The sequence below is a fragment of the Nomia melanderi genome, chromosome 2, assembly GCF_051020985.1.
Source record: "Nomia melanderi isolate GNS246 chromosome 2, iyNomMela1, whole genome shotgun sequence".
NCBI lineage: Eukaryota > Metazoa > Arthropoda > Insecta > Hymenoptera > Halictidae > Nomia > Nomia melanderi.
The window spans coordinates 28,624,228-28,650,072 of NC_135000.1; the positions used below are offsets into that span (position 1 = coordinate 28,624,228).

General features: G+C 44.0%; 1 protein-coding gene across 3 annotated transcripts in view; it reads right to left on the reverse strand.

Annotated features, from left to right (window-relative positions):
* Positions 1 to 10,570: 10,570 nt before the first annotated feature.
* Shal (potassium voltage-gated channel protein Shal) overlaps positions 10,571 to 25,845 on the reverse strand; it is a 248,156-nt gene continuing 232,881 nt past the window's right edge. For all 3 annotated transcript variants that reach the window (XM_076364750.1, XM_076364741.1, XM_076364742.1), the window contains one exon: positions 10,571 to 20,407. The gene's annotated coding sequence lies outside the window, so the exon portion shown is untranslated. The remainder of the gene's footprint in view (positions 20,408 to 25,845) is intronic.

The following is a 25,845-nucleotide window of genomic DNA, read 5'->3' on the forward strand; positions in this document are numbered from 1 at the left end:
TCCGCATGAAAAGAAATATTAATCTAGCAATGAAAAAAACTTCTACCAACTTTCCGATAGATACTCGAAAAATATGAAGTGATCAACCTTTAAAAAGAAATATTTATCTAGTAATTATACAAATCTCTAGTAGGTCTCAGGAAGAGTTCAAAGGTTCAAAGCATATTAACGTGATACGAATGTACGTTGGGTTAGAAGATTATTGGAAATATTTACTGCTAGCGTTAGAGGATGATTCGTGTTATCTAATGTCAGTCGCGTCCGCGTTAATCTAGAGACTCGGTCAGTCAGCAGTCAGTAAATCTAGAGAAGAGATGATAATCTCGCGTCAAAGCGTGATTTAATGTTTCGGCTGCATTGTAGCCACCTTCGTCGAATAGCTGCGGCGAAGTACCGATTTGCACAGAGATATCGCCATTGTAGACACTGTTAACGCTATGTCACAGTGTACAGACGACATCGATCGCGCGACGAGGCTGCATTGGATCCCGGTGAAAGGCTGACGCTCATTTCCAAAAGGATATCGCCTAACATCTGCAACGCTGAAGCCAAGATCAATCCTACGGATCTGTATTCTAAGGGATCGATCGGTAAACGGTATATACAAGCGGTGACGTTCGCTCTCTAAACAATTCAGGAGATATTAGAAACTCAAGGATTTCGGGCCGGAAATCGAGAAAGCAATTACACGACCCCGGTCTATCTATGGATCAACAATCACGCTGATAACCACCGTTATCTTCTAATCGAGATACCCATGCACCTGTGTAACTATGATTAGCACTGAACTCGAGGAGCTATGGATTATCGAGTGTGCTCGTCGATAGTGGAGTATTTAGCTATTTAATTAAATCTCGTATACGGACGGGATATACGTGAACATTAATTTCTGTATTCTTCATTCATTGCCTAAATTTATTATTGAGCTAATTAACCCTTAGCACTCCAGATGGTTTTGTAATCTATCAGCAACTGCAACTAATTATAACATTTCTTCGATCTTTTATTTTCCTTCTTAGTACAAAATTTGGATGTGTGGAAAATCGAATAATTTTAGTTTCTTTAAGATTCATTGAAATATTTAATATTATAACTGGTGCAGTATCGGAGCCTACAGAGTTCAAAGGGTTAATGTATTATTAATGCTTCGCTAGAGACAAAAGAAAAGAAACTAAAGAATTACTATTAAAGATATGAAAATAATGTCTCATATCAAGCTACAAATAATCACAAGATATTATTTATTGTCTTCTACTTGAAATCATCTCAATCTCTACTTAAATTAATTTTATAAGAGTTGAAAGTTGGGAAAATACCATCCACAAACTTATGTTCATTAAAATGATCTCCGTCTTCTGAAACAATGGGACGTTATTGCAACATTGGAAGGGTTAAGAGTTACGCGCCACCCTTGCACGAATGAATGAATGGAGAAACGTTGAGGCTAGAGTAAAAAATCCTCGTTCCTGGGGCGAGGCGAAGGAACCTGGAGAGAACTGGACAATAAAGAGCCTCAAAGGGTTTTTATTTCCCACCCGCCCCGCAGTCTGAATCGCGGCACTTTTAACCGTCGCGCGGAAGTGTCGCCTGGCTAAACGGCCAGCAGTAATTCATTCGAACGAAAGTTGCCGCGCCGTGGCCAACAGTTGCCTGGAGAATAATTAAATCCACGCGTAAGGTAGCGTAATTGCTATGCGATAAATAGGTGTCGAAGAATATAATCTTGAAAAGACGCCATGTTTTTCTCCTAGGTCGTTTCACTGGAGCAACGCGTCGTCGACGCTTCGACCCCAGCCAACCCCCATCGACTCATTAATAATCCCTTCTAGAGGGTTTTTAACGAGATGATTGATTGGGACTCGTTAAATTCAGGAGGGTTGAAAAATGAGGACTGAGAATCACGCGAGAGTCCACTGCGCTACGTTTCGTTAAGAGATTGTACTTCAAATATTATTTAATTGGATTAATAGTATTGAAATATTATTAGCGCGTTTGTATAAATTCAGAATTTTCAACGCTTCAAATGACACTTGAATTCGTGCTATGGGAACTTCATCCCTTAAGAATGACAAGCGTTTTATAATTTCTGATGGATTGTTCGTTAATATTTTCAATGAATTCACATTCTTTAGTTTCCAAACGAGAGTTTTTTTTAGATATTCAAGTGGAAGTTATTGCCTTTTTGACGAGTGTTAATTTAGAAACGATAAGAGTTAGACGAGAGTCTGCAAATCATCGTGAACAATCGCGGATTAAGACCTTCAGTTACTTAAGGCAGTATTACGCGCCTTAATATTCTGATTAACGACTTCCGTTCGATTTCAGCGTCCTAGTAAAAAGCGAATTAGCGGGCACATTGTAGACGAGAATAAGGATTACGCGGTTCGGTCTCGGTAGTGAGTAAAAGAGTGTACGAGCCAAAGGAATTAAAAGCTTCTGCCGTAGCTTTGAGCGCCCCTGCGCAGTCCCGTTCTCGTTAAACTTTAGCCATTTTGCGCCACGATTACTACCACCTCGCTTTTCCCCCTGTTGCGAAGTATTTCCGTAGCATCCACGATACGATCTTCCACAAACACCGTTTCCATCGGGAAAGATGATAATTTTCCACCAGTTATTGCGGTTTAGGGCTGAATGCCGAGCCACCAAGTAACCAGCCGATTAGCCTATACTTCCGTTAGGAAAGAACTAGGGCGAAACAACTACCGAGGGCGGGCGAACAGAAAAGAATTGCATCGTTGCTTTAGAATCAATTCATTCGACTCAGGTACAGAAGTTTCTTTGTTCTTTTGTTCGCGGGGAATCCTTTTCTAGAGTGTTTCTTATCCGGAACGTTTGAACCCGTTGGAAACTTGATACTTTACCTATCAACGGTCATTTGATAGTTCCGTCGAGATTAATGTTTCTCTGATAGTTCTCAATAGCTTTCTTATAAAATTATTATTTAGACTTCTATGGCTTGAATTATATTCTAATTTTCTACTCTTACTTTATTTTAGACTGGTACTTTAAAACTTAAAGTAGGAAACGATATTGACGTGTATCTAGCGTGTGGCATCTCGTTTCACCGAAAGTACCATGTCAAAATTACCTTCAATAACATTTTCTAAAAATTCCCAATCTTCAAAATATTACCAATATGTATCCGTCTCCAAAATATTACCACTATTATTTTCCAAAACAACGTCAATATATACTACAACTTTCCAAAATATTACCACTATTATTTTCCAAAACAACGTCAATATATACTACCACTTTCCAAAATATTACCACTATTATTTTCGAAAACAACATCAATACATACTACCACTTTCCAAAATATTACCACTATTACTTTCCAAAACAACATCAATATATACTACCACTTTCCAAAACATTACAAATAAATATTCCCACTTTCCAAGCCATCACCAACACTACCACTTCCCAAACTATCGCCTAAAAACCGCCCCGCAAAATTACCTCTTTGCACTCGAAAGCTTTTGGAAATATTCAACATTTTCCGTCAAAATGTAGTCAAAATAGTTTGAAACTAATTTTAACAATAACTCACAGATTAAGCAATAAAGTTATTTTATACTCTCAGTCACCACTTTATTTCACACAGCAAAACTATGAACTTAAATATTCAGTATTTTAAATTAAACTTTGTATTGCTATGTGAAACATTTAGAGTCACTCGAGTGCAAAAGGTTAACTTCCTCCTGAACAAGCTTCCTCCCCCCTTACTCAAGATCACTCCGCCGAAGTCTCTCGATTCCTAAACTAATCCACCTGCCCCGTCAGCCTCAGCGCCGTTTCACGCCGCCACGTAACCTATTCCCGGTGCCTAGCTTTTATTTAGAGGGAAAAACCCTGAGGGGATGGGGGCGTGCGACGGGCCGGAACGCCTGAAAGGCTGGCACAATGCCGCGGAGAGAGACTCGGCTCGGCGTGCGTGTGTACAAACACGTGTCCGAGAGGCAGGCGAGAGTTTTTAATCATGGCATTTTATCCTGAGAGACGCTTTATGCCTGGCGATGAAGACACTTTCGTCTGTTCCACCCTCGCGCACCCCCTCACACACACACACACACACACACACACACACACACACATTCGTCCGTCGTCATTCTCACTTTCTCGCTTTCCCACTTTCCCTCTGTTCCTCTGTTTACGGGCGCGGGTTTTCAGCCGTTCCCTTTGTGCTCCGACGCGTTTCGCCGATTTAACCCTCCTTCTCGACTTCACCCCTTAATCCCTTCCGTTGGAAATTACGTCGCGCCGCTTTGTCGATTTGCGTTGATTTTTCGCCTGCATCTCCGTGCCCCGTGATACGCGTAGCGTGCTCGATGCTCGTCGCCGTTGCCTCTACGAGCTCGTCCCCTTTGGTTCGTCGACTAATTTTGGGGTTGAGAGATGGGGAATCGGGACAGTGGAAAACTGTCACTTGAAATACTCGGGTTTTCTTCCAATGCTTATTTCATAACAGTGTTGATTTTCTATTATATGTTATTTCCGATGAATCTCTCGGTATAGGGGAGGTTAAGGGGTAGTTAAGTGGAAAGCTGTTAAGTATGTAATTGAAAATAGTACTGTCGTCGATCTTCGTTGTGGAATATAGAATAGATAGGAAATAAACAGGAAATATAATAATATGAATTATAAACTCCGGTATTCTCTTCGTAGAGAAATTTCAGGTGCAATTTGGAAAAATTGGAGCATCGAGGAGATTCGTTTAAAATTCGCGGGGTTGGCGGTTCTATTCCTGGCCAGCCATAAACGATCTCCCGTTTCCCATTCTTGATCAATTTCTTGTTACCGGGAGGGTTAATAAAGGGGTAGAGTGCAGTAATTAACACGGGTACGGTTACTGCAAACAAAATCGATCGATGTTAGAACACGGCCCCCCAGATCGATTGCGGTTCCGCCCGGATCGAGGACGGTCGTAGCCGACCCTTAACGAGATCCCTTCATTTGCGTAATTAACTATCGACTTTCCGTCGACAATCTTGTTAACGAGAAGCCCGCCGATCGTTAATGGATTCCGACGAGTCTAGGCGGACGCGGCGCGGGACGGACAGTGAAATAATTATTCTGCTTCCGGATCCAAGCGGCGGCTTTCGTTGGTTCGCCGCTAACATCGTCGAAAGTAACTTCGTAGACGGAAACCGATGGAAATTACGTCGGCATTCGGAGTCGTTTGTTTCTACGGTCTAAACAGTTCGACGGTTCGACGGTGTGTTCGTTGATAAATGGTTCGTACAATGCGCATCTCGTTTGATATCGATCTTCCATTGAGATCGAATTAACACTGGAACTACCGAGCATTTAATACGATTAATATGCAATTCCTATGAAAATTGCACCAATAGATTATTTTCAGTTTTTTCATACTATCATTATGGTACTCAAATGAAACTATTTTCAAAATCATTTCGAATGTTCAATGCTTCGAAGATATCAATAATTGTTGAACAAAAACATCGAAACCATTTTGACTGATACGGTAGTTCTAGTGTTAATAGTGGATCATTGCAACATTTAACTCATAGAGGAATCCTTTTTCTTCTTTAATTTAGGTAATGTAGTGTATTATGTTTGTTTAAAGTAATAACAAGATCAAATTGCTTTCGCGTCGAAATTAGCTTTACGTTGCGCTTCTTCACGAAAATAAATTGAACATGCTGCTAGTCGAGACAAAACACGTTAATGTGTTGCCGGCTGGTTAAATTTTAATTAAACCGGTGTTCGGTGATAAGAAGCGATGACTCGACATTATCGACGGCTCTGCGTCAAGGAAAATTTCGGTCCTGCAGATACGATCCATAAAAATATTATTCTCGACACGGTAACCCAGATTCGGGTTCCTCCCGACGTGCAACCCGATCGCTCGCAAATAGACGAAATTAGCACGGGAAGCTGTCGATTTACGACCTGCTATGAAAAATTCTAATTATTCAGAGGCTGTTCCATGACATTTAGAAATGAATTTTAGTGGGGGGGCTCCCGACGTGATATGTTTCTCGGTCAGAGCGAGATAAATCTCAGCAACTCGTGTTGCAATCGTTTTTCCCATTCTGAATTTTACGAATACTAGCTCCTTGCTTCTCTACTCGCATTTAAAACTTCAATGCTAAGTGCTTCATTAGGGAACTTTGAATTAAATTGATTTCCTAGAATATTTTGAATTTGTATTTGAATATTCATGAACGATACATGAAGTTTCTTTATTCAACGTAGAAGAGGTTTGAATTCGAATTTCATGTCGTTATCTAGTACTTGAATTTATTAATTAACAAAGCTTCTCATTATAATAGTCTATCACGAAACTTGAATCATATTTAAATCAAAGCTGTATCTTGAATTTTTTAATTGCAATTCAAACCACTGAAATACATCAAGTACAACATAAAATGTATCATACCAATATTAAAAACCACAATTTTCTAATATTTTCAAGTATTTTCTATGACATCTTACAACAATTCCTTTAATCAATTTGAAAATATTTTTATATAAATTGAATTACTCTCCATCAATGACTGATAATTAATAAAACCACAGAAAACCATAATTAAAATCAATTTACTCCAACGGGGATCGAACTCTGGATTTCCAGATTCACAGTCAATCGCCCAACTCTCCGAGCCACGAAGGCTCATTCAGACCTTCTTCCTTCTTTAGCTATTTCCCTTACCGAACACTTCACTCTGAATCCATCTAAATCACCATCCTCCTTCACCTCCCACTTCTATTTACAATACTCTCCGACTGTTCCTATTCCACCCAACATTTTCTCCGCCGAATACACGATTCTCCACCGAGTACTCTAAGCAAATTCCCGCAGCTCTCATCCAGTTCCCGGCGATCCCCGATCCGAGCGCCTCGTTTACACAATTAATTTCCGCCGGATAATATTTCCGCGGGGTTCCTTGTTACCGTGCCAAGGATTTCCACGCCCTTATTTATAATTATTCTCCTTCGAGTCGGCGGGTGGACATAATCCGCCATCGGAAGCGTCATCCCCGGCTCCTCGTCCACTCGCCTGCCTCAAGTTTCCCTCCCCATCGGCGTCCTTGACCACGATTCTGGAAATAAAGCGACCTCCGCCAGCGGAGGGGCCTTTGAAAAAGCTCGCCGCGAGCTGCGTCCACAATGCACCCGTAAATTCCGCCGGTGAGCGACGTTTACGCTCCCGCCACGCAAACACCATGGCGTCCCGTTTAAGCCATCGAGTGGGTAACGAGCACGTCCCGTCCGTGTACGCAAACACGAATCGATTTCCCCGCGTAAACGCGCGCGGCCGCGCGACACGCACGCTCCGCGTCCCCCGGACGCCAATTAATTTCACTTCGATGTGTTTTGCTTTTTTGCCCCGCACGGAATTTCGTTTCCCCATGTACAGATGACCTGTCAACCCCTTCAGCTTCGGCGAACCGAGTCATTAACAATTCAAGATTTCTGAATGCGTTCTAAGTTTGGCATCCGATCGGTTTTTCTCGCGTCAAATTCTGTAATTTTCATTTTGCGAAGTGATCATTCAGATGCTCCATTAATGATGATCCTCGGTTAACCACGTTCAATTTCTATATTGATAAAATGTTAGTATTGTTTCGGAATGAATCTCCATATGTTTGTTATTCTATACACAGTTATGTGATAATTCGAAACTAGCATTATTGTTGCTACAAATTGATAATGATTCGTGTTTGGAATTTTGAGTATTTATTGGAAAATTTTCCTTCCCGCTGTAACGAACTCGCAGCCTTCGGTGCACCCCGCCCTTTACGCGTAACCGTTCTTGACACGTTTACACCTCGCACATGATTCTTCTAAATTAGATTTTCTAATAACCTTTAGCTGCACCCCGCCCTTTATGCGCACTGTTGCCGTGTCATGTTTACACCCCGTGCGCGATTCTTCTAAATTAGATTTCCTGGCAGCCTTTAGCCGCACTTCACCCGTAGTGTTTCCAACGTGTTTACCGCCGCTGCCATATATCATTCTTCTAAATTAGATTCTCCGACAGCCTTCAATTGCACTTCGCGGCTCGCATTAATAACAACTGTTCTAAATGCATTCGAAGATCTTTTTCGCGAGCTTTCGATAGCATTGAATAGCGATGGAAATTAATCGTGAACGTATCCTCTTGTCAGAACCGAGATGAATGTTTCATTTCAAATTCTATTTTAACCGAAAGGAACCATCCATCCGCTTTCGAAATCTCCCTGCGTTGTTCCCTAACGCGTAACACGCGATTCATGAAAAATTCCAGTAATTCTCGGCATTCCCGCGGTTCCGGTTCCGCCGTAGAGTTCCAACCGCACTTTATATCGTGCCGAATAGACGCCTGGAGACCGATTGCCCAAAACGCGGGCTCGAAGTTGCCGAAGTAGTTTGCTGCAGCCTCGTTCCCGCAAAATTTGTCCCGCGACAGAGAGGTTAGCTCGCCCGTGCTAGGAACTTACACTGGCAAAAGTTTGTAACCACTCGTACGTTTCACGACACGTGTTAGAAATTAGGCAGATATATAACGCTTTCTTAGGTTCCTTTGAATTTTTATATTGGACGCATAGGCATCTATGCTTCATTGTTGTACACAACTCTGAAGTAGAACCCGTTTTTAAGAGATCGAAGTGTTTTCCAATTTGACTAATAGACGTAAATATATCTATACATCAATCTTATGTATGACAATTCTCACTAAGAGCTCTATCTAAAACAGGAAAGCTTTCTAATTCGACTAATATACGTAAATATATCTATACTTCATTCTTATATGCGAAAACTCTCAATTAAAAGCACTATTTATAAAAGGGAAGCTTTCTAATTAGAATAATATACATAAAAATCTCTATACTCCATTCTTACGTACAATTCTCAACTAAAAGCTCAAATCAACTCTATTCTTATGTATGACAATTCTCAATTAAAAGCTCTATTTATAAAAGGAAAACTTCCTAATTCGAATACACATAAAAATATCTATACTCCATTCTTCTCTACAATTCTCTACTAAAAGCTCAAATCAAAAACTCAAGGTTTTCTCTTAACCAAACAGTGATCCTAAACGTCTGATCCACAGTGTACATGTAAAACGAACGAGACGCGTAAGTACCGAAATCGACTCGATCGGAATCGTGAAATTTCTATCGCGCCGAAGAACTCGAAATAAAGTCTGTATAAAAAGCGACGCTGAAAGATCGAAACTGTCCGCGTGGAATATTATATAAATGACTGGTGACACCGCTAAACACGTTGTTACGCCGGCCGGAACCGTGTATCGAATACCGATGTCACGGCGAATAATCAATTCATACGTGCTTTACGTTCTTCAATAATTTAGAGTGCACGCGGCCGCGCTGGAATTGCCGGCAGAATTACGACGATAAAGAACGTTTACGTCGCGGATTTTATAAATTCATGCCGCGCTCGGACCCGCGGACACTCGGTGAAATGTTCGGGCAATTTTTTATCGGTCAGTTCAGCGGCGAGCGCCGACAACCGGCGGGTCGACTTTGAAATTTAAGTCCCGAATATCGGTATTTCTGTCTAACTTTGTCATCAAATTCCGGCATCGGGGAATAATGTGATCGTACACAGCACGAGAACTTTAACATCGGGAGACTCGATCTGAAGTGGTCCTCGTTTTTCACAAAGACACGTAATCGCGTCCTTGCATTTATCAATCTCTTGTCGAGCTCGCTCGTTAACTCGAACCTTCGGAATCTTTAACCCTTTGCACTCGGAAGCTTTTCCAAAAATATTTGAATATTTTCTGATGAGATAAACATGACATTTTGTGAAACTAACTCGACGAAAAATCACAGGTACGTTGAGAAAGAAAGCTATTTTATTTCAATGTTTCTCAGATTGATGCATTATACGGAGTATAATATTAAATATCAAATGTTACAGTTTTACTGTATGAAATCATGTGGTGAGAGTCACCTCTCGAGTGCAAATGGTTAAATTCATTTCTCAACCTCTGAAACTTCACTTCGTGCACATTTCAGAATTTTAAAAATTTCGTTACTCTAACCCTTTGCACTCTGTAGGCTCCACTATGACACCATTTATGCTATTAAATATTTTAATGAATAAATTTAGAACTACCCTAAGATCACTGGATCTCCTCTACATCCAAATTTAGTATTAAGAAGGAAAAAAAACCTAAGAGATAGAATATAACATTTTTCATTTGCGCTAGAGATACTGTAAAAACGGCTTGAGTTGTTAGATCACAAAATCATCTGGAGTGCTAAGGGTTAATATTCGCTTCTCGTAAATTTCAGTTTCCAAATTTCATTGCTCAATTCCAAATCTCGCAATTTTCAACGTTTTGTCAATGCAAAGTTTCGCAATTTTCATTTCCTTCGTCAATTCTGTATTTCTACGTATTCCGTTTCCACAGTTAGAATTCTATCCGCGATAGTAACTGATCGTCATAACGATTATCGACGTTGAAACCGCCGCAGTTATCGAGACGATTAAGATTCCAATCTACATGTAAACGACCAAGAACTCCCGGGAATTCGACGGCGGATCAATCGTAGGATGGTAATCTAAAATGAAGGACGCGTGGGCGTTCTCTTAAATATGAATTTTCATTTATTTTTCACTTTTGAGTAAGGCGTGGAAGCTACCGAAGACGGACAACACCTTCTGGCTAAAACGTCTTCACCCCTTTCCTAGTTTACATCTATCGGGTGTACTCGTTACAACGTGCCGGCGGTTCGCCGCTTTCGATATACGCCGTCTTAATCCGTGAAACATATCCTTCTCGTCTAAATCGTCGATATCTCTCTCACTCTCACTCTCTCACTTTCTCTCTCTCTCTCTTTCTCTCTCGCTCGCTCTCTCTCTTTCACTCTACTTTCTCCGTCGTTTACTCCATCGTTCTAAGTGTTTCGCTTTTTTTACAGTTCGATTAAAAATATCGTTATTGCCAAATGATCGATACGCAGTGCCTCCTGGCGATCGCATCCGCAAATGAGAATCATTCGTGCACCGGCGACCAGTCTTAACAATTCGAATTACCATAGAATCAAACAATAGAATACTTCTATATCCTCTTAAATGGACAGCAGTCAACCCGTTAACCGAGGAAGACAAGGTAACTTCCCGAAATTCGCGGTAGCTCAGTTTCTCGTGCTACTCGATCAACGTTCCTTGTTTCATTGAATGACGATATCTATATTATTATAAACTATTTTATTGATATTTACCGCAGAAAGGTACTGACCGCGTCGTTACTCGTTTGACTCTCGATTAACGGGTCGTCCACCTTGTCGCTTTAAATTCAATCTCGCCGTGATTGTTCGCCGATTTTCGAGTTCCGTGCGAATTACTCGGAGATTCTACTCTACAAGAACGTTGAACTCGATTCTCCTGGAACGAGCAGGTTTCGTTCGAACGACTCGTCGAAGGGATCGACGATCGGATGGAACAGAAAGCGACGAGGCGCCGCGTCCGCGAGTTCATTCGGAAAATATACGAGCGAATCCCGATGTCCTCGAACGTTTAAGAGCTGATCGCCGATGAGGTGCTTCCGCGTCGCCAGCTGGTTCATTCTCTGTTCGACGACACGTGCTACGAGTGTACATTACATAATTGTCTAATTACGGCCGGGCGGAGGGAGCTGCGAAAGCCGCGTCGCGGTTCCGTTCGGAGAAACGGTGGGAAAAGCGAGCTCACAGGTGCTCTTCTGTCTCCTTTGATGTTGAACTTACTGCGCGCGGGCGAACGTTTGCGAGCGTGGCGAGGAACTTTGGAAAATTGACGGTGGGAACTTCGCTCGAGAGACCTTGAGCGTTTCAGATGACAATTACCAGTCTCTCGTAAACATCTTTGACGCACGAATCATTAAATTCTGCGTCGTATGCTTTAAGATCAAGTACATAATGCCAACAGACGGTTCGGATGAACTCATTCGTTACCAAGATAAACGTTAATAACTAATCTGTGGAACTTTATAATTTCAAATTTTTTGAAACATACTTAGAAAAATAGAATTACTACAAATTTTCCCCGAAGAATATTACAAAAGCACGCTTCAATCAATAAATCGACGATACACGAGAAATCTAAGAGATCAGAGATCACCGATCGCCATCCTCACGACCAATACCACGAACAATAACTACTAAATCATTAGCGAAAGACCATTAGCTCGCCTCGAGTAAATCATTCAATCCACAGAGCAATTTCCAAAAGTTCCCACCGTAAATCACGCGCTCACGTGTTCCTCTCGCAGAGATCCAGCATCTATCAGCCGCGGGGCGCTTCACTCGTCCCGCGTGACGTCGAATCGCGCCGGTTCCGTGTCGGGAGCGGAGAACACGCGACCGCGAGCACGAAGGTTCGTTTCGCAGCTTCCGCGGGCCCGGGCATCGCCGTAAATCGCGGCTTACGGCGGAGCGCGTCAGGAACATTCGGCCATCCTGCAACGCGCACAGGTCCTGTGGACGGTGTCCTGGTTTACAAAAGGATCGCTTCCCTTTCAACGGAGGGGGACGAGGGCGGAAGCGAGCGGCGGAGGGCGCCGGTCTCGATCGCGAAGGGAGCGAAACGGACGATCGACCGGTGAATCGATCGAACCGCGATCTGCCCGATGAAACGAGGCGGCAGACAACGTTCAGGAGCTAAGTCTGGAGAACCGTTTAATCTAAATGGGATAACGAAAGGTCTGATCGGTCAATTTTTGTCTGTCGTCTTACTTTTAATACTTACGTGCTATCGGTATGATCACGAGTGAAAGCTACAAACGAACATTCAAAACTCCGCTATTGAAGGTTACTTTTATTTTCATCGATATTACTTGAATACTTCTGTGAGACGCTCTCTATGCTGTTTTCCTAGACATCGAGTCATCCTCCGAAGGTAGACGATGGACTGATACATACGGTCGTCTCAGATGTACCTAAGTTAGCCACATTTCTGTTTATCGCCTCGTTTCATAGGACAAACCGTGCGACTCGTCTGAGATTTAGTTCTCGCAAGCGTCAGCTGCACTGGAGCTACTTACTCGGAAAGACTCGGCTAGGTAAATCTGGTTTTCAACGTGTTAATTGTACATTTCGCGAGTAAACTGCGCGTCCTTACACGAAATCTGAATTAAAGTGTAACAGGGAACGGACCCGCTTCGTCAGTGAAAAGATTCCTTTCGAAAATAATAAGGTAGAAGCGTCACGAACGATTTGTTCACGCGATATCCCGCGTAATTCGAAAATTGGAAACGCTGCGAACGCGCGAGCATGCACATTCTGCTCACGAGTAACAGCCCCAGTGTGCACGTGCGCGTCGCTCGACTCGTTTCGCTCTCTCCGGGCGAGCGAGCATCGCGTGCCGCGATACAATCGCGAGGAAGTGACGGGCTGATCGGTGAAACGGCGTTCGACGATTCTTTTTTCCCCTGTTTTATTCCGTTCTTTCGTTCGCTCGTTCGCTCGCTCGTTCGTTCGTTCGTTTGTTTGTTGGTTTGGCTGGCTGGTTTCGTTTCGCTTTTGTTTCCTCCTCCTTTTTTCGCCCGAATCATCCTTGAACGCCGCGGCGGAGCTGTGCACGGACACGGGGGTCCTTTGTGATCCTGCGCGCCGATGCTTTCGACGCGGCTTTTTTTCACCGGCGAAAGCGATTCGCTGCACCCGGTAAACGAGCACCATCAAGAACAGAACAGTCGTTAGACTGCGATTGTTTATTGGTATTCGTTCTCTTTGCTTTTCGGCGTGTTTACCCGGGAACAACGGTACCGAATAAACACGCATCCACCGCGTGGACGCTTTTTTTCTCCCAATTCCGGGACGTGGAAGCTTCACTTGCGTCGGAGGACAATTTCGGGACATTTCGTGTCTTGTTCCAATTTCACTCCGTGCTCGAGATTGATATTCGATAATCGTAGCGATAACAAAGATATATGGCAACCTTAATGAACGAAATAAACACAACCGCGAATGAAATATATATAAGTAACGAATAAAACTGAATCGTCGATGGAGTTTCATATATTCACTCGAATAACACGCGAAAGTTTTCAATCGAATTCGTCGAACGATCCCGGCAAGACGCAACCGTTGCTCGTTCCGCCATGAAACCGGACCGTTCCGCCGCGAACTGGGACACAATTGCACTCAGCGTCCCGGACGAGTCAACTATTTCCACTGGAATAAGATGTGACAGACGGACGTCGTCTTACGACGGAACTTCGACGTTCCATCAAGGACCTCGACGGAACGAGCATCGTGGAAAACGTCCGTCGTTGGCTGGATCAAAAGCAGGACCCTCGTGAAACTAGCCCGCCGGAAAGATCGCAGCTGAATCATCCCGGCGAGACTTCAAAGCTGCGAACGATACCGAACGAGCGAACCGTGGCGTCCCTCCGCCGGCCCTCCTCGCCGCAGACCCTTATTAAAGTTATTACACGTCACTTCGGAAAAATTGGCAGTACGGTAGTGAATTGAAAGACTCGTTATCATGTCCTTTGCTTCCCCTCGATCGCGTTCTCTCGATCGTCTCGCTGGACCGAGCGATTTTTCAATCACGACTCGCGCGGTTCGTGGCGATCTTCCTTACGAGATTGACAAAGAATTTTCGAGAAAATATTAAGATGTCGGATACTTTAGATTTAGAGTTGCAAGGATTTTTCTTACTGAGACGCTGAGCTGTTTGAATATTAGAGGATTGTTTTAAGGAGAAATTTAAGTATCCTCGATTTTTCTAGTTATTAGTAGAGCAAGAATTTTATATATGTTTCTGAATAGGAGAACGTTTGAATTACGAATCTGACAAGTGTGAGAATCTATGGGAGGCTCGCAACGTTTTCACCCGGTTCTGAATACGGCGAAAAGTTCGACGCATTCCTGTTGAACTACTTCCGAATGCAGTTCCCTCCCAGCTGCGAATTTGCATAAAGTTTCGCGCCTTGATTACCAGTCCGCAGTTCCGAAGAAGGAAAATCTGTGTACCCGTCCCGAAAACCGGTGGCCGGAGAATAATTCCGGCGGGAATAGTTTTCCGCCGTGAAACTCGGCTAATTTAACGCGCGAGTTGTCAGACGAGCTCTCATAAAAATCCTCTAAAATCGAAGTAATTCGACGGACCGGGGATGATCGACAAGTTAAAAGTCGTCGCGTCGAGTTAATGAATTCGGAATAAAGACGGAACGGGACTTTTTCACCTTGTCCCGACGGTGACTCTGTGAGTTCTTTGAGGACACTACTTTCCTGGATCTACTTCCAGCCCTTGTTCTCATTTATCTCTGTTCCCAAGAAAAGTAGTTGCGCCGTGTTTCTCGGGCGAGAGCGAAGGGTGTCAAGCATCATCCTCCTCGCATATACACTCGGCGCGTGCACACGCACCGCAAAGCGTCGCGGGAAGCCTTCCGCCCGTTTTATTTCCCTTTGTCCCGTGAAAATTGCTTGCTCAGCGGTCTCTCGCGGGTCCAATCGACGCGTCTCGCGCGATTTCCGGCGCGCAGGTGATCGCCGACGCCGAAAATCGCGGAGAAATCGAACCGAAGGAATTCATCCGTCGCGGACAACGAGTTACCACGATGACGGGAGTCTCTTCTATAAAAAATAAATCATACATTGAACTTCTAAGTATCAGAGGGAACCAACAGTTCATTATACACTTCTTTGTTGTTGAAAGAATTCAACGATTCGTCTGCGACTTTAAAGTTTAGAGAGTCCGACGAGACTTGTTTCTTTGCAACAAGAGAGAGTTCCGTACTTTAAACTCTGAAGCAGCGACTTCACAGTCTAAAGTTCGCAAACTTTAAAGTCCAGATACAAGAACCAGGTGTCTTCAACGCGACATTCGCCCTGAAAGAGTTAAAACTCCGTCGAGATCAAGATCAAGATCAAACGATCGAGGCGCGCGGCGAACGCTGCGTATTCCGTTATCAATGTCCAGTGAATCTTCGACAGCGTCGCCGCGCGAAGAGGAAGCAAAGCCGCGACTACTCGCCAAGAACCAGAGATTAATTAGTTTCGCAGGTAACTAGACTTGAAGTTACTCACGCACGCAGCTAAAGTACATCTCGCTTCGTTATCTCCGTTTAAATTCTCCTTCGCTTATCCCCGCAGTACGCAGTTTTCTCGCGGGCGACAAGATGGCGGCTCGGCTTAACCGGTCGGCCATTTTTCTTCGTTAACGCGCGCGCCGCGCGCGGCGAAGTTTCGTATTTACTTTTTTCCAGCGCGGTCCAGGGAAAGGGAGAGATAAAAGAAATGGAAATTTACGGCGATCGGTCGATCGATTCCACTTAAATGTCGGACGCGGAAAATGCGATTCCGCCACCGGCCATCGTTTGCCGCCCGCGCTCTCGGCAACGCTGTTCTCCAACTTTTTTTTTTTTCGCTCTCGCCTCTCTTCGCCGTTCGGCCGGGAAACTTTCGTCCGTTCTTTGAACGCGGCGGCATGAACTTCATTGGACGAAAAAGCAACCCGACGCACATTATCCTCGATTATTCTTTTTCTTTCGCTACGATCGTTTATAATATAATTATCTTCTTTGCTCTTCTTATTTAATTAATATTCGCGTTTACGTCTTTTTTCTTTTAATCCCAAGTTGACCTGCGAGCCGACGAGCCGCCATTCCTCGAGCAGCGATTTTCTTAAACGCGTCTTTCGACGTGGCTCGCCGAAAGAATCGGTTTTTCTTCTCTTCGTTTCGACCACGCGCAGGATTCGCGCGTTACTTCCAGGAAATTTTCAGTTTGATGATTAAGTAAACCGAATCGAAATGCTACTGTAAAATTGATTACTGAATTAATGAGGGAATTCTGCAACAATGGCGAATTAAACGCGGTTCATCCGAACATCGACGTTTACACAAGGTTAACATAGCCATTTATTGGTTGGGATAACTTGCAATAAGTGATTGATTATGTTAATCAGAAATTTAACGATAAGAGGAACTATTTCTGAAGTTGGGGTCGAACAGTTGGAAGAATAAAACTTTCAAATGGCTCGAGAAGAATCGGTTCGACGGCTCGGAGGGATTTTCGTCTCCCACGCACTCAGGCACGCATTCTAGTTTGAAAGTTGATTTAGAATTTATTTTATTGCGCGACGCGAGGGTGCTGCAAGTGAGTGTGTATGTATGTGAATGTGTGTGTCCGTGTATCGTGAATGTGTACGCGTGACCTCGTCTCCTTATTTATTCAATCGCACGCCTGACCGCGTACGTGTTCGTGTGTGAGTGTACACATGTACGTTTACCTGTATAATATATTTGTATCTTTATGTTTATTTATTTATTTATTTATTTATTCATTTATTTAATTATTTATTCATTCATTTATTTATTTATTTATTTATATATATAATATATTCCTTCTTCTTTATTTTTATTTGCAATTATAATATAATATATATATATATATCCTCTCTCTCTATCATCTTTGTTCATCTTCGCACGTTAGATCGTTTACAATTAATTACAAAGTTAATTACAGACAACACGAGACTCCCCATGCCGGCTTCACGATTATTTACAGCGAACAATGAACGACGATCGTCGTTCGAATTAAAAGCGCCGATTATTCGCTTCCTGTCTCGCCTGCGCGAGGCTTCCAGTGAATTTGTGTATTCAGTTCACCGATCAAAGCGAGCCCAGTTCGATCGTAGATCTGCCGATCCTTCCTAAATGTTCCTTCGTCCATCGTGAGTCCATTAACCTATCAATTACTTCGTCAAGCTCAAAAACTACAATACAATTCCGATTAACCAAAAATCCTGAACTCCGTCTGTTACTTTAACAACCAAAATCATAACGTTTAAGTTTCTAAATAACCACAAGATCAAGAACAAAGGAACTACATTTGAAATATTACTTTTCTCCTCGTCGCAATTCTCATTCAATATATTGAATATTTCTCACTGAACACTTCGCGCATTAATTCTGGATTCTTTCTAAAAGCAGTACCGACTACGAACAATAACATCTTCCGCAGCGTTCAACGTCTCCGCACCTGCGACCAAAGGAAGCATCGGCGATCCACGATCGATCCACAGGCGAATCGGCGCGCGACGGTGGTCTCGACAAACTTATCATCTAGGGAAACGAAGGGTAAAAGGAAAAGAAAAATACGGTACTCGTCGAGGGAGCGTCATCATTTTTGTTTTCTGAAAGAACGAGGGCATCATCTTACGTCTATTTAGAGTACCAAGGTACGTGGGTCCCTACCGGACGCGTCGTCCTCCCGCTCGATCAACGAAACCGTCCCTGTCCGATCCATCTCGTGTCCATCCGCCCCGTAACAACCCCGAGGGACCATCGCGGCGATCGATCCCCGCGCGGACACTCGAAAACTCGCCCGACGATTCCTCTCGCCGGGCGTTTTACGTTTTACGAGCTCGGATCGTAAAAAAGGAACAGCTCGTCGCTAGTTTCCCTTACCACCGGCTTCTTCCTCCGTTATCCTTAAAGATCTTCGGTTGCTTAGCCGAACTCAGTCGAGGGACTCCGTCGAAATTGCGCATCGATCCCGTTGGAGTCGTTCGATGTCCGACGTCGCAAATTGTGGATCAATTTTCGGTGTGCACCTGCTGGCTTTACGCGGTCGATTCCCTTCTAACACGGAATCTGTCTTTGCTGCACGGTGCAAAAATCTGTGCCAGCTATTTCGTAACGTGATAGTCTTTCGTAGTTTCTATATTGGATAATCTTGGGTAGTCTTCACATAATGGTGAGTTTACATCGATTCAAAGAATGTTCATCTAGCTCTCGAAGAATGCTCTTTAGAAATAAACGCTGAAGAACAATTGATTTCAAATAGAATTTAACGAACTTAAATATTATTCAATTTGTTTTTCTCTATCAATGGTTATACCTTAGAGCACGCGTTGAAGAATAAGACTGGAATTTTCTCTTACTTTCAATGCTATTAACACTAGATTTACGGAACCCGTCAATTTGACGGACACTGAATTTTTTAAACATTATCTTAGTAATAGTTCAGGTCGATTTTGATTCGTGCAATTACGCGAATACGTATTGCAATACTCTAGTTTTGAAGCTATGATTTTCGTGATTTATATAGACGAGCACGTAGTTTTCTGGGAACAATAGAATAAAGTATAGAACAAACGTAAATTTAGTGTTAATAACGAAGTAGTTAGATCGATCACAGTTCAGAAAGAAATCATAGTACAAGGGAATAAAACACCAGCTCACCCAAGTGAACATCCAATACAATCTACTCCAGATTAATACTCTCGCAGCGCAAAGACAATAAACCGCGTTACAAGAGGACCGAGTTCGCGCAAAGCGTCGCAGAACCCGCGGCCCGACCCCCTCGATCTTTATCGTCCATTTACTACCGGGCCGATTTTACATTCCCCTCGACTTTATCGCCTCGATTTCGAGCGTAGCCGATAAACCTCCGATCTTTAGTTGCCGGCTCGCCCGAGGATAAAAACTCGCCGAAGGCGGGATACGGCGGAAAGAAGCGGCGGTTCGACGAGCTGCCGTTTTCCTGGATCAAGGACGCGGATCCCGCACGCAGCGGGAACCCTGAAGTGCGCGCCAGCTGCCCCGGAAGCATGTATCACGATCGACGAGCTTCCGATCGTGAAATATTCGAGAATCGGCGAAACGAGCGGAGAGATTCAATCCCGCCCGACCGAGCGTCGCGCCCAGACGCCATTTTGTCGCAAGCATTAACGCATCCGCAACGGACGACGCTTCGGTACGTCTAAATGGCACTTTGGCCGTTTCAGCGGAAGGAGAACCGTGATTTAAACGAGCACTCTACTACACAATAACACTCTTCCCCTGAACCTATCACAAAGACGAAATATTGGTTAAAAAAGTATCTAGTTCAAGCAGGATTCAAAGAAGTTCGTTTAAGCGCTGATTGTTCCAAGAGTCTCCATAGCTCGAGAGGAAAGAATGGATCTCCATTGTAGTTCGTATCTCATTCTTTCGATCTTCGCAAGGTACAAACGCACGAAGATTCCATTGTGCTGCCGGCGGCACGCGATTACGTCCGTTGCGAACGGGTTAACCGGGACAAGAGCCGACAGAAGCGACGGTTTCCGTTCGAAAGGTATCGCCGCCATTGTCAAAGGGGAGCAGCCGGCGCGGCCCGAGACAGCGTTAGAAATTCTTCGGCCCTTGATTCGCGAACGGAACAGGCAGGACGTGGTGCGCGTTGAATCGTCGTCCTCGAAGCGGTTCTTCGAAAAGGGAATTCCGGGATCCGACGGGATGCTCTTCGGGTTTCTTCCTCTCGCGCCGAAGTCTTCTTCGCCGGCGAAGATCCTGCGGGAATCTTCGCTCTTCGAGGAGGGTCAATGATCCGCGAAAGGTCTGGACTCGTCTAACGCTGCTCCAGCTTCCTCGGGATCAGGCAGTTGCCGTCCAAGCGACTCGCGAGCAAGTCTCTCTCTTTCTCTCTCTCTTTCTTTGTTTTCGTTACTGAAATTAAAAGCGCCGCGGTACTAGCTTTGAGGCATTCGATCGGTTTCGATTAGGATCGGGACGCTTGATCGAAGATTCGAAATACGTTCCCGTTCGTCTCGTTCTTTCTTTCTCTCTTTCTTCCCTTTTTCGAGAGGAGTCCGATGGTTGAGATTGCTGATCGAAGTAATTCGAGCTCCTTCGTTTCTTCGGTTTGTTGACTTTCAATTTCTCTTGCTCGGTTACGTTTGCTTATTTCCGCGATGGATATTTGCGGGTACTCTCTCAGGTTTCTCGGAGGAAGTATTGGTATCTTGGATTCGCAATTTGGAAGATCCTCCGCGAGGATTTTTATTTATTCTTTCTTGAAACTGGAGACGAAGGCTATCGCCTTAGTAAACTGATTCTATAGTTCTGTCTTTCGATGATGAATATTTAATATAGAAACTATTCTTTCGATTATTAACCTCATTCTATTGTGATGAATATTTCGTATGAAACTTATCCTAACTTTTACTGCAGGTTCTATCGCACTAGATGCCCCAGAATAATCAACTATTTCCTTACGCGCACACAAATTTCCTCGAAAACCTCTAAAATACAAGAGCCGAGCAAAGCGAGCCTCGTTTGGCTTGCAGAACAGAATCATACAAAACAGTTCGACGTTCCACGAGTTAGGGGGAACCCCATCCGACCAGATTATCCCGCGGAAAACGCGCCATTTTCGCGGAGTTTCGGGCCACGCTCGATCATTCGTGCTTAACCGGCGCCGAGCGAAGGGAGAAGTGCGCCCGCGGATAACGAACGGAGGAAATCCCTTCTGAAAGGCTGGCCCGAACAGCGACGAGGGGAAAAAGAACCCTCGTCGGTAAGTGTGTCAACGTTAAAGCTCGCGGAGATTGCCTGTAAAAGTTGCAGCGCGTGGAATCACGCTTTTAAAACGTGTTAGAGCACGGGGGAACTAACTTCCTCAAGGAACACGGTAATCCTTGAATCCGGGGGCAAAGGGGATACGTTACATGCTGTGGGGCTTTTCGTGTATGGGTTCACAGCCCTTCGGACCCTTGCAAATATTCGTCAAGATGTACGTCAAATGTTTAATTCATGGAAGTAAACTGTATTCACTTAAATACGCACTGTATATACAGTAGCAAAATCATACGGTAAAGTTGTCGATGTGCTTAGCCGCTTCGATTTTGATAATTTTTGAATATACTGTCGAGGACATGATTTTGAACAACTTTTTCCTTTAGTGTTGCGAACGGAGAGCTTTAGTTTCCGAGATAATAGCGAAAATTGTCTTTTGTAAAGGAAAATGTTAAAAATCACGTCTTTGGCAACATATTTGAAAATCATCAAAGTCAGAGCGGACTAAGCATACAACTTGATCAAAGATAATAAATTTTAATGATTTAAAGAATTCTGAGAAAAACGACTATAATCTTTCGATGTTCCTATGTTAGCTAGTTTTACCTTACTGACTCGAATTCAATTATTGTGGAAGATCAGTGTATTTCTATTACTTTCCAATATTCAAAAGCTCCACATTCAATTTATCTTTCCACACGAAAGCTTCTAACACTTCCAAAAATCTCGATTATACCACAAGACGAGCCTAACTCTTTTCCGCCAGTAGTTCCGTCAGGATTTACTGGGTGTATTCCTAACCTCAAATTTCCGCGAGGGTTTATCTCGGCGGTGTTTAAAATCGACCGAGCTGTCCGTGAACCCGATGCAAAGGCCGGCGGAGCGTTATCAACGGCCGCGCTGCGTTCAAAGGAGCCAGGATCCGCGAGACAACTGCCATCCGCAGGCCTCTAGACCGTTCGCGTCGGCTAACGGAACTGAAAGAGAAGAGCCGCGCCGGTCGCCGACAAGTCACAGCGAACTCGTGTAATTAGCTTCCTGGGCACGAGCTGGTTCGCGTACAGTGTCCCATTTTCGAGACACCGAGGCACCGACTTTTCCATAGCGGAACTCGCGCGAAACTGAACGCGCGGCCTGACACTCGCTGAGGACCCCGGAGTTCCAGGTTTTTGCAATTAATACCGTCCTGCCGCGCGAAAAAGCTTCCTAGAGGTGACGAGACGTATTTGGAGCGTTCGCTGCGCCTTGCCCGACTGTGGGCCAAAGAGTGTGTTAAATGAGTTTGATTCGGGACACTTGACAGGGTAGAGTAGCTGTGGGTGAGTGTTTTTGGAGTTTGAGGGAAATATCGTGTCTAGGTGTTAGAAGGTTGTTTAGGATATTATGATGATTTGGAAGTTGACTTGTGTAATGGTGAAGAGACAGTGAGATTGAATTTGAATATAGAGACTTATCAGAGTATGAGATCTATATCAAGATCCTAGATTTTTGCCATCTTCGAGATCTTTGAGATCTCCAGAGAAGGATAGACTTCAAAGATCGAACGAGTTTATGTCAAGCAAGCAACTCGGTAATTTAACATATTTGAAGCATACAAAGTTTCAGTCTACAAATTAACTGAATCCAATTTGCAATGAATTTGAATATGGATTGAAGCTGAATCGAATTTGTAATGTTGTTTGAACCGAATTAACTACAGTTGCCTTTAGGGATTATTGATTATTGAAATTTCTTAACTGATCGTCTCGCCGAGAAGCCAGGTTGCTCGGCACTGCGACTTCTCCGGTAACCAGAGATCTCGAGGAGACACGTGCCCCGAAACCGAACTCCTATTGCGGTCGTTGGTTCGCGACTTACCGTCCGCGACGTGTCACGAAGCCGGATAAGTGACCGCGGCGGAAAACTAGGCCTCCTTCGGAACTCGGTCAAGAATTAAAGAAACAACCGATGAGGAAACGAGAGAACCCGCCGTTCTGTTATAGAATCGATCCTAGAGAGGACAGAGAACCGCGTCGTCTCGTATCTAGAAGAATAATACCGGGGAAAATCAATTTTACGAAAGCGTTCGCTGGATATTAATAACGGACTTCTAACAAAGAGAAAAGGAACGATCGCGAAAACAACGTGGCGGACTAGCGTGTCACTAGACCTTTGATCGATAACTGGCACGCTGAACTTTGCGATTTCCGAGTATAAGCGAGAACACCGAGGGAAGTTTGTTTTGCTGTCGGATCGGCGCGCGTGAGACGTGCTTCCTCAATCGAACTTAAAAGCCTTGTAACTTTTTAAGGCTTCGCGGCGCATGGGTACGTGGCGCGAGCGACTTTCCGGTTTCGATGATCGGACAAGGTTGCAAGGAACGTGGAATCAATTGTTCGTAGGAAAAGTTGCTATTGTAAATTATGGAAATGGATCTGTGAACGATTGGAGTGCTTTCGATTGTAACGTGAGAAATTGCGAGTACTTTAATCATCGGACTGAGGATCTTTATGGCAATCGTCATTTATAGTTGTTTGAGGAAGATTAGAACGAAGGAGAATTTATAGTTATCTGAGGAAGATTAGAACGAAGGAGAATTTATAGTTATTTGAGGAAGATTAGAACGAAGGAAAATTTACAGTTGTTTAAGGAAGATTAGAACGAAGGGAAATTTATAGTTTGACGAAGATTAGAAGGAAAAGTTTCTTTCGGTGTCCAGAGGATTCTATCGATTTCCGTTCATTAAGATTCCAGCAATTTTTGTTAATAAAGCTTCCACCAATTTCGGTGAACGTTATAAGCGATGATAAAATAAACGAAATATACTACTTTCGGTAGCTGAAAAGTTTAATCCTAACCACGCGGCTATAGGGGAACCAATAAAATACGTACTACAATAAAATTTCTTAATCTTTCCCCCTTGAGCGCGACGTAAATCTCCAGAAACAGTTTCCCAAAGGCATGAAACTGCAGAAACATCACAAATACGGAGGCACCAGCTGCCCGCAAAGAATGCTTAAGATTTTATAGGAGCAACATACCGTACGCCACATCTGTTGCCCCACAGTATACACAGAATCCGCACGCCTTCGATGGCCTCTGGATGATATTTATTCAAGACTCCCAACGACGTGAAGATTTCTTTCCCATCCCGTTTCCGCTCGACAGGTGTCCCAATATCGTGAAACTGAGAAGCCGGCCTGCTCCTCGAATTCGAATAACTTCCAGTAAAGTCCCCGCCGCTGGCAAATAATTCCGCAACAGTCCTATTCCCCGGTAAATTCTAAACACGAGTCGCAATAAATCAATTCCCGCGACAACGAACTCGAATCTCTGCGCTAACAACGCGCTGACTATCGTTTCTCTAGCTCGCATATCATCAGGATTCAAACTTTCCAGCTCCCATCAGCGCTACTAAATTATCGCTGACCGAAACTTCTCGGATCGATGGCGTGCCGAGCGAATCGACTCCGCAACTCGATGGAAGAAGCCTGGAATCAAAATGAACGACGACCGACGCGTTCTCCGGATCCAAAGTCCGTTAATTGCTAGAAGATTACCGATCACTTAATCGTACTGCTCCCATATGATTTTTACGTAACTTGAAATCTTTGCTCGACTCCTCGTCTCAATGCTATCATGAAGAAATTACTATTAACCCTTAACCAGTTAAGTGTGGAATCTAGTTTAAAATATCTCTTATTACGCGCAATAAAATTAAATAACGAAGTGCATACTCGTTAAATGCATGTTTGTCTCAAAAATTGATAATCCATCGTTGAAGAAGTTAAGATGACGTGTATACTCGTCAAACACAGTTAACTGGTTAACGAACCGATAGCATTTCAAGTCGACTAACCTCCAAAAACCACCGTAACATAGATAACAAGCTACCAAATTCACAGAAGAGACCTAGCACAATACTGAACAACTTATATCTGTAAATACTACAGCAATAACAGTGATAAAAATGATCAAATGACTTCTATCGCCATATACGCGGCATTGGATCCACAAATAAATCCGCCATGACACATATGGCGGCACTGCTCCGTTAAGGGTTGAATTATCCCTCCAATGCTATTACCTCGAGAAATGTAGTGTAAAAATCTACGGTGGCTCTAATTTAGTTATCACATCCGACTGTGCGCGAAGTCTGTCAGTCCGTAGCACCCTTTACACGAGGAAGACAAGAGATCCCGATAAGTCGAGCCGCAGTCCAAACGCAGCGCGATTTGAACAAGGATCAGGAGGCCGCAGAGGGCCGCGAGCACGCGGGGGCGTTTCACCTGTGCAAATTTGCCTTCGACCCCGTTTCCGGGGATCAGCTCCTTTCTCCGGCCGGCCCTGCACTTCAGCTCGGCTCGAACCCTCTCGGATCGCCGATACTCGAGTAACTCTGCCCCCCTCGGCCCCTCCGCCGCCCCCGGGCGATCGATGATTGGCCGATTCATCCACTCGGCAGCCGGCTCGCAGCGGAAACGGGGTCGAATCACGGCCGCCCGGAGCTTATCCGTCGGCCGAATAGCGCTGTAAACGCGATTAAACGAAAAGTCGAGCGCGCGGAGAGGACCGTTTCCGGCGCGGCACTGGATTCTGGGGGCGCCTGA